The following is a 9,757-nucleotide window of genomic DNA, read 5'->3' on the forward strand; positions in this document are numbered from 1 at the left end:
GGGCCCCACTCCTCAGTGCGCCCTCAGAGAACAGCGCCCAGTTACTCCCGTCTGCCTGACCTCCAGCCGCGCTCCGAGCTCACCGAGCCTGCGACCAGTTCAAGGTAACCCCAAGCTGTGAGCTTACTGTCGGCTCTGTCTCTGTAGCCGGCTTTCCCGTTCCAATACCCGCAAGCTCTGCGACACTCAGACACCCCCGATCCTTCTGTGACCGTGCGGGACCTGAGGCCATGCTGACCCCGCGTGGGCTTCGCCCCTGTTTAGCCTCTGGAGCAATGTCCCTCAGCGGAACAGACTTTTAAAAGTCCTGATTTTGTGCGCCGTTGCTCCGCTGCTTGCCGGGAGCCGGCCCCTCCCCCCGGGGTCTATCTTCCCGTTGCTTTGGATTCACTTCTCTGCCGGTCCTACCTTTCAGAAAGTGGTTGTTTTTCTGTTTCCAGAATTGCTGTTCTTCTTCTCTTCGATCTGCCGATGGATTTTCAGGTGTTTGCAATCTTTAGATAAGCTATCTAGCTGATCTCCGGCTAGCTGAAGTAGTCTCAGCCTGCTACTTCTCCGCCATCTTGACTCCCCTTTTCCTATTATTTTTTAAAACATCTATTTCGCTTGTTTCTGCTCTGATCTTTATTACTTCCTTCTTTCTACTAATTTTGGATGTTGTTTGTTCTTTTTCTAGTTTTCTGAGGTATAAAGTTAGGTTGTTTATTTGAGATCATTCTGTTTTCTTAAGGTAGGTATTTATCACTATGAATTCTCTTAGAAGTGCTTTTGCTACATCATATACATTTTGGTATGTTGTGTTTCTGTTTCTGTTTTGTAGTCTCAAAGATATTTTTAAAATTTCTCTTTTAATTTCTTCTTTGAGCCATTAGCTATTCAGTAGCATATTGTTTAATCTCCATATATTTGTGAATTTTTCAGTTCTCATAATTGATTTCTAGTTTCATACCATTGTGGTCAAGAGAGGTGCTTGATATGATTTCAGTCTTCTCAAATATATTAAGGCTTGTTTCGTGGTCTCACATATGATCTGTCCTAGGGAATATTCCATGTTTCCATGAGAAGAATGTGTATTCTTTTGCTGTTGGGTGGAATGTTCTGCAAATGTGTTATGTCACGATGGTCTAACATGTAGTTTAACTCCAGTGTTTTCTAATTGATTTTATGTCTGGATGATCTTCCATTTATAAAAGTGGGGTATTGAAATCCCCTAGTATTATTTTATTATTATTTCTCCCTTCAGGTCTTTTAATATTTGCTTTATATATTTAGATCTTTCTACTTACAAATGTATCTTCTTTATCATTGTATAATGACCTTCTTTATTTTTTATTATAGTCTTTGTTTTAAAGTCTATTTTATTTATGTAACTATAGCTATCCCTGCTTTCTTTTGGTTTCTGTTTGCATGGAATATTTTTTCCATCCATTCCCTTTAGGTCTGTGTAGTGACTAACATAACACACTAAATTTTTTTTTTTAAAAGCTGAAGGGAGAATTTTGTAAACAGTTTATAAAGTTGGGTCTTATTTTTTAATACATTCAGCCACTCTATGCCTTTGATTGGATAACTTAGTCCATTTATGTTTAGAGTAGTTATTGGTAGGTATGGACTAACTATTGCCATTTTGTTCATTGTTTCCTGGCTCTTTGTAATTCTTTTTTCCTTTCTTCTTGTGTTGCTCCTTTTTTGTGATGATTTTCTATAATGGTGTTCTTAGATTCCTTTCTCTTTATCTTTTGTGTATTCATTACAAGTTTTTGTTTTGTGGTTATCATGAAGTTTACATAAAACATCTTGTATTAATAATAGTCTATTTTAAGCTCATACCAACTTAAGTACAAATATATATTAAAGCTCTACATTTTTAATCCCCACCCATTTTATATTTTTGATGTCACAATTTACGTCTTTTTATTTTGTGGATCCATTAATGAATTTTAGTAGTTATAGTTATTTTTAGTACTTTTGTCTTTTAACCTTCATATTAGAGTTATAAGAGATTTACCTATCACTGTTACAACACTGGAATATTCTGAATTTAACTGTATTTTACCTTTGCCAGTTAGATTTATACCTTCCTATGCTTTCATGTTATTAATTAGTGTTCTTTCAATTTAGCTTAAAGAGCTCCATTTAACATTTCTTTTTTTTTTTTAAAGATTTTATTTATTTGTCAGAGACAGAGGGAGAGAGAGTGAGCGAGTGAGCACAGGCAGACAGGGAGGCAGGCAGGGACAGAGGGAGAAGCAGGCTCCCTGCCAAGCAAGGAGCCTGAAGTGGGACTCAATCTCAGGACCCTGGGATCATGACCTGAGCCAAAGGCAGCTGCTTAACCAACTGAGCCACCCAAAGCGTCCCTCCCTTTAACATTTCTTGTAAGGCTGGTCTAGTGGTGAAGATTCCTTCAGTTTTTGCTTGTCCAAAAAACTCTTTCTCTCTCCTTCAATTCTGAAAGACAGCTCTGCCAAGTCAAATATTATTGGTTGGCATTTTTTTTCTTTTTCTTTTTGTTTTTTTTTTTAAAGATTTTATTTATTTATTTCTCAGAGAGAGAGAGCGAGCAAGAGTGAGCACAGGCAGACAAAGTGGAAGGCAGAGTCAGAGGGAGAAGCAGGCTCTCTGCCGAGCAAGGAGCCTGATGTGGGACTCGATCCCAGGATGCTGGGATCATGACCTGAGCCGAAGGCAGCTGCTCAACCAACTGAGCCACCCAGGCGTCCCGGCATTTTTTTTTTTTTTTCCTTTCAGCACTTTGAATATATCATGCATTCCCTTCTGGACTGCATAGTTTCTGTGAAAAATATGCTAATCACCTAATGAGGGTTCCTTAATATGCAACATGGTATTTTTTTCTTGCTGCTTTAAAGATTCTTTAACTTATGAAAACTTAATTATAAAGTGTCTCAGTGTGGGTCTCTTTGGAGTCATCTTATTTGGAACTGTCTGAATTTCCTCAGTCTGGATGTCTATTTCCTCCCTTAGGTTAGGGAAGTTTTCATTATTTCTTTGAATAAGCACTCTGTCTCTTTATTTCTCTCTTTTTCTTCTGGGAACCCTGTAATGAGAATATTGGTCTCTTTAGTGATATCCTGTAAGTCCCTTATGCTATATTCTCTCTTTTTTATTCTTTTTTCTTTTTACTCCTGTTTGAATGAATCCCACTGCCCTATCTTTGAGTTCACTGATTCTTTGTTTTACTTGATGTGGTCTCGTATTAACCTCTATTGAATTTTTTAGTTCAGTTTCTGCATTCTTTAGCTCTGTGAGTTCTCTTTGGTACTTTCTTATATTTTTGTTGAAAATATCACTTTGTTCATGCATTGTTCTCCTAACCTTGGTGATCATATTTATGAACATTATTCTAAACTCTTTTACTTATTTATTTATTTATTTATTTATTTTTTATATTCTGAATTCTTTATCAGATAAATCACTTAAATCCATTCATTATGACCAGTTTCGGGAGTTTTATCTTGCTTTTTTGATCGGAACACATTCCTCTATTTCTCTGTTTTTCTTGACTCTCTGTTGGTTTTTGTGCATTAGATAAAACCGTCACCTCTCCTAGACTTTTTAAAAGATTATTTATTTATTTATTTACTTAAATGTTTACTTATATTATTATGTTCAATTAGCTCACATGTAGTATATTGTTAGTTTTTGATGTAGTCACCTCTCCTAGTCTTTTTTTTTTTTTAAAGATTTTATTTATTTGACAGAGAGAGATCACAAGTAGGCACAGAGAGAGAGAGAGAAAGAGAGAGAGAGAGAGGAGGAAGCAGGCTCCATGCCGAGCAGAGAGCCTGATAGGGGACTCAATCCCAGAACTCTGAGATTATGACCTGAGCCGAAGGCAGAGGCTCAACCCACTGAGCCACCCAGGCGCCCCACCTCTCCTAGTCTTGATGAAGTGGTGTTTTGTAGAGAATGAACCTAATCATTCAGTCTGGCCTGTGCTTTTGGTCGTTTCGCAAACCTGTGTGCAGGATGCTTTCTTTGTGTTTAGTAGCCTTCAGTAGACGAGTGTGTGCCAAGATTTATAAGTGTCCCAAAAGGGAAGATCTCATCAGCTCCAGGAAACAGATTGAAAACTATATCCTCAGGCAGCAACTTTAGAGGAAGGAAATAAGCCTCTTTCAGGGAAAGGCTGGGAAGTGGGCATTTCTTGGGGCTAGCTGGTTAAGAAGAGTTTCATTGTTTGATGTAGTCCAATGGGACCAGTGAATTCAAGCTCCACTGCCCACCAGAGTCAGGTGGTGGAAGGGGGCATATTCTGGGGAGCAGCCTAAAAACCTGGGTACCAGATATGTGTATAAGCTCCTGCCAGGGAGACACTGATGACTTGGAATGGGCCAGTGGGTGAAGGTGGAGATGGTGTCCAGTGACCTTCTTGGTTTCTGGGGAAGATTGCAGTCAGGCCCTACTGTGCTAAATTAGAAGCCTGATGCTTAAGCATCAGCTTTTAAAGTATACAGATAAGCCTCTTTCAGGAAAGACTTGGAGATAGACATTTCTGTCTGCTTCCTCTGGCTGAGGCTTGGGGAAATAGCCTCAATGTGTTCTCATGAGCCCATTAACTGTTTCTTTGCTATAATTTTGGGGTCTCATGGATGCAAGCCTTGTTGGCTTTCAGAGATCCTTACCATTGACAAAATGTGTTTACTTTCAATTTCACCTCATGTAATTCTCTATATAACCCTGGGAAGTGGTAGGAAATGTAGTTATCTGCATTTTAAAATAAGATTTAAAACAGACCAAAGGATAGCAAGATCAATGTCAACATTTGTTTTTGGTATCATTCCTTTATGTTTTAATATCATTCCAATATTTTGATATTATTTATTTATATTACCTTATTAGAATACATATGCCTGACATTCCACATCAGTTAGAGTTATTACTCAGAGGCAACAGTACTTACTATACATTATGTAATGGACTGTGTTTAGGTGTCAGAGTTCTCTGCAGAAACATTTAATCCACTCAGGGTGATGAGTATATCTCTTTGCCTAACGTCAGACTACTAGTAACTAGTAGAATAGGCCCTTCAAGCTAGGTCTTTAGACTTCAAATGCAGAACTATGCTATATTGTATTGTTTCTCATGGGATAAGGTTTAAGGGATGATGGTTGACTTGTTCCCAGCAACTCATGTGGAAACTGGTACAACTGAGGCTATAGCAATCCCATTGAGTTTCATACCAGAGTCTCTCTTATTTCTAACCAACAAGTTTTCCATCCACAGTCTCTTCATGGCATTTTTCATTTCCATGTTTCTCAGGGTGTAGATCAGGGGGTTTAACATGGGTGTAATGATGGTATAGAACACAGCCACCATCTTGTCCTCAGTAAAAGTGGTGGAAGGCCTTAGGTAGATGAAGAGGCAGGGGTCAAAAACAAGATCACCATAATGTGGGAAGCACATGTGGACAGGGCCTTGTGCCTCCGTCTGATGAATGAGTCTTAAAGGAAAGCAAGATGACAATGTAAGAGCCTACAAGAATGACAAAGTAGCTCAGGGACATCATGCCACTGTTGACTATCACAATGAGCCCTACCACATATGTGTCTGTGCAAGCTAGCTTCAGTAAAGGGTGGACATCACAGAAATAGTGGTCAATCAGGTTGGGGCCACAGAAAGGCAATTGTACAGTGAGGATGGTCTGGATAAAGGAATGCACAAGCCCTCCTAACCAGCAGGTTACCACCAGTATGGAGCAGACCTTTCGATCCATGATGGTCATATAGCATAGAGGCTTACAGATAGCCACATACCTGTCATAGGCCATCAGTGTGAGAATGAAGATCTCTGTGCAGCCAAAGACACGGCAGAAAAAAAGCTGCACCATACAACCGACAAAAGAGATGCTCTTGACTTTGGCTTGGGAATCAACAATCAGCTTGGGGGCTGTAACAGAGGAATAGCCTTTGTCCACAAAGGATAGGAAGCTAAGGAAGAAGTACATTGGAGAGTTGAGAGTTGGACTCCTTTGAGTGGTCATTATAATGAGAAAATTTCCAGTCATGAGGATCATATAAAAGAATAATAACAAAAAGAAGCATAGTTGTTGTACTTTCTCATTTTGGGAAAGACCTATGAAGATAAATTCAGTAACATTATTTTCCATGGAACCTGGGAATTTCACGAGAGAAATACAGTTTGACTTTACCTATAGGGGGGAAAAAAAAAAACCAAGAAGGATAATTAGATTTGGGCACATAGTATCACAACATTATTATTTAAAAAAAATTATTCTCAAAATTTCTTTCTCACTTTAAGGTACTAGTTTGGGTAAAGTCTCTCTCTCTCTCTCTCTCTTTTTTTTTAAATTAACATATAATGTATTATTTGTTTCAGGGGTACAGGTTTGTGATTCATCAGTCTTACACAATTCACAACGCTCACCATAGCACACAACTTCCCCAATGGTCTGTTTCTTAAAATTACCAGGGATAGAGGTGCTGGCAGGAGAAGAGAGAGAGAGAGAGAGAGAGAGAGAGAGACACACACACATACAGAGAGACAGAAAGACAGAGAGAAAGAAAGGGGGGAAAAAAAGAACTGACAGGCTTTGAACAGATTTAGGGATAGTCTTGTAGTCTTGGCTCTCTTCTTAAGTGTCAGTTGTCTGACAGAATTTATTGTTGCACCAGAATTTAAATTAAATCTCTGTGTTAAATCAAGGTTCCAAGTGGCAACCTCTAGTCTCTTCATCTGAGGATGCTTTTCATCCATTTTCCAGTTGGTGTATGGAATCTACAAAAGTAAGCACACACACATACACATTTGTGATCATATATATATAAGTCTTAAAATGTGCACTTTAAGTCAAACCCAGGATGTAATTACCTTTTTATGAGACTCCTTGGGCTCCCAAATTCCTGATAGACTGACTGGCTTTGTCATATTTTTGATTATTCCAGAACTTCACTCTTTGTCCCTTCTTATATGTCTAAAAGTTGGGAAATATGTATAGAGTCTTCAGGAAAAGGGACTACCATCTTCAAGATGCTAAGGCTTCAGATCCTAGTTGACATTAGTTGTTATAAAATATGGAAATGAATTGACTCTCAAGTAGGTTTAGATCTTTTAGATCTTAACAATGACCAACTGTGAGTTCTGGGACAAGTTACGTACATTGATAGAGACCCAGTTACTTTGGTCATTTGGTATAACTGCTACATGCATACCAGGGTCTCCTTTGCTTTGGCCTATGTCATGGACTTTGGGATGATCATTTCATTCTGATGCCATTGAATGCAGTTTCTTTGTTTCATTATCCCTGTATACCTTTGAACCAAAAGATGTGTGAAGGGGAGACAATGTGTATCTTTATCTTTGTATTGCCTGAATACAAATACTACTCTCATAAGTTTGACAATTCATTTAAACTTCAATTTCTTCATCCTTCAAATGGAAACACTACTGACTGCTTCAAGAGAGTTATTTTAAATACCAAACCTAGCCCGACATATAGTAAGCACCCAGTAATTATGCCCTCTCATTTTCTAACTAGGTTACCAGTACTTAACACATTTTATGGTGAAAATTTTCAAATGTATACACAATGGAGATAACAGTAGTATAAACTCTAATATATTGATCACTCAGATTAAAAAATGATCTAGATTGTACTACATTTGCATCATCCCTCCCTCTTCTTCATCTTTTTGCCAGGGTATTTTAGTGTCATTCCCAGTCATCATGCCATTTTAACCACTACATGCTTCATTTTCTGTATTTCTGGGGAATAGTCTCATGTGACAGGCGGGGATACTCACGAGGACGGCGGTGGCCATCCCAAATATTCTCATGTGAACGAAAGGCTCAACCACATCTAACAAAATTACCAGGAGTTGCTTGATATTAACCCATTCCTGGTTTGTAGGAACCATGTTTTGCTCCTGTCTCTCCATACAGTGCTTAGGTGGGTGCTTACAATGTCTGCTCCATGTGCTAGGGTAGTGCACTGTGGCTACTGTGTACTTGAACTGCGTACAGAGGGACTAAGAAACTGAAGTTTTGGTTTTATTTAAATTATTTCATTTTATTGAAATAAAAAACCTAAAGCAATGTAAAATATTATGATATAATAAAATTTGGACATATTGACATATTGGGTTAAATAATATATTATTAAATTTTATTAAAATCAATTCTACCTACTTGTTTTGATCTTTTATGTAGCTACCAAAACATTTAAAATGACAGTGTGACTTTCATCATGACCAAGTGGGATTTATCCCTGGGATGCAAGGGTGGTTCAACCTTTGCAAATCAATCAATGTGATAGAACACATAAATAAGGGAACACACAAGAATCACATGGTCTTCTCAATAGATGCAGAACAAGCATTTGACAAAATACAGCATCCTTTCCTGCTTGTATAATGTTTCTATCACACAGAGCTGTACTGGGGATTAGGCTCTAGTCTAAGTACTTAATCATATTATTTCTTGTAGTTATATAGAGTATGTAGAATTATTCCCATTCTTCACATAAGGAATAAAACCCAGAAAGTTAAAGTAGCTTTATCTATGGTCATGTAACTAGTCATTGATGAAACACAGATTCAACCTTGATACATTTTCTTAGCCTATGCTACTTTATATCATGGGCCCAGCACACAATGCTACTTTATATCATAAATGTACAATTTCCATTGGCATTTATTTAAAAAATATCGATAATAGCTTTGGGATCTTCTTTATTATTTTAATGTTTCTGGGATATGAATTGCTCCTTTATTAACTTCAAACAAAACTTAATTCACGAAGATAGATACCAGTACTCTGATAAGTAGGTGGAGTCCTGATGTCCTGTGTTCTTGGAAGACCCATTGGCCTTGTCACCAAACAGTAGTTTCTGCTACAGGATAGGAACAATCTCAGAAAATGGAACAGACTGTGACAAAGCATATTAAAACTCTGTCATTTCTCCTTCTAGAGTCTGGGTCTCAGTAGGATTCTTTGTCTCACTGTCCTCCCTCTACTGTCACCATGGCATGTGGTTCTGGGCCTAGACATGGATTATTTCACAAACCAGAATACATTAGTACCCTTCAATCTGTGGTAGAATGAGGACAGAGGCAAAAATCTAATGATGAGAGTTTAGGCATCACCAAATGCTAAATTTCAGTGCCTTGACTAAATGCTGATTCACTGAAAAAATTTATCCACAGACATTTCTTGAGAGAGGTGGCTTTTTTTAAAAAGATTTTTTTAATTAATTAATTTATTTTCAGCATAACAGTATTCATTATTTTTCACCACACCCAGTGCTCCATGCAATCCGTGCCCTCTATAATACCAACCACCTGGTACCCTGACCTCCCACTCCACTGCCACTTCAAACCCCACAGATTGTTTTTCAGAGTCCATAGTCTCTCATGGTTCACCTTCCCTTCCAATTTACCCCAACTGCCTTCTCCTCTTTAACTCCCCATGTCCTCCATGCATTTTGTTATGCTCCACAAATAAGTGAAACCATATGATAATTGACTCTCTCTGCTTGACTTATTTCACTCAGCACAATCTCTTCCAGTCCTGTCCATGTTGCTACAAAAGTTGGGTATTCGTTCTTTCTGATGGAGGTATAATACTCCATAGTGTATATGGACCACATCTTCCTTATCCATTCGTACGTTGAAGGGCATCTTGGTTCTTTCCACAGTTTGGTGACCATGGCCATTGCTACTATAAACATTGGGGTACAGATGGCCCTTCTTTTCACTACATCTGTATCTTTGGGGTA

At 38.2% G+C, this 9,757-nt stretch overlaps 1 pseudogene; it reads right to left on the minus strand.

Annotated features, from left to right (window-relative positions):
- Positions 1 to 5,151: 5,151 nt before the first annotated feature.
- On the minus strand, positions 5,152 to 6,148 carry LOC132008249 (olfactory receptor 4S2-like; annotated as a pseudogene).
- Positions 6,149 to 9,757: the final 3,609 nt, after the last annotated feature.

The sequence above is a fragment of the Mustela nigripes genome, unplaced genomic scaffold (assembly GCF_022355385.1).
Source record: "Mustela nigripes isolate SB6536 unplaced genomic scaffold, MUSNIG.SB6536 HiC_scaffold_76, whole genome shotgun sequence".
Lineage (NCBI taxonomy): Eukaryota > Metazoa > Chordata > Mammalia > Carnivora > Mustelidae > Mustela > Mustela nigripes.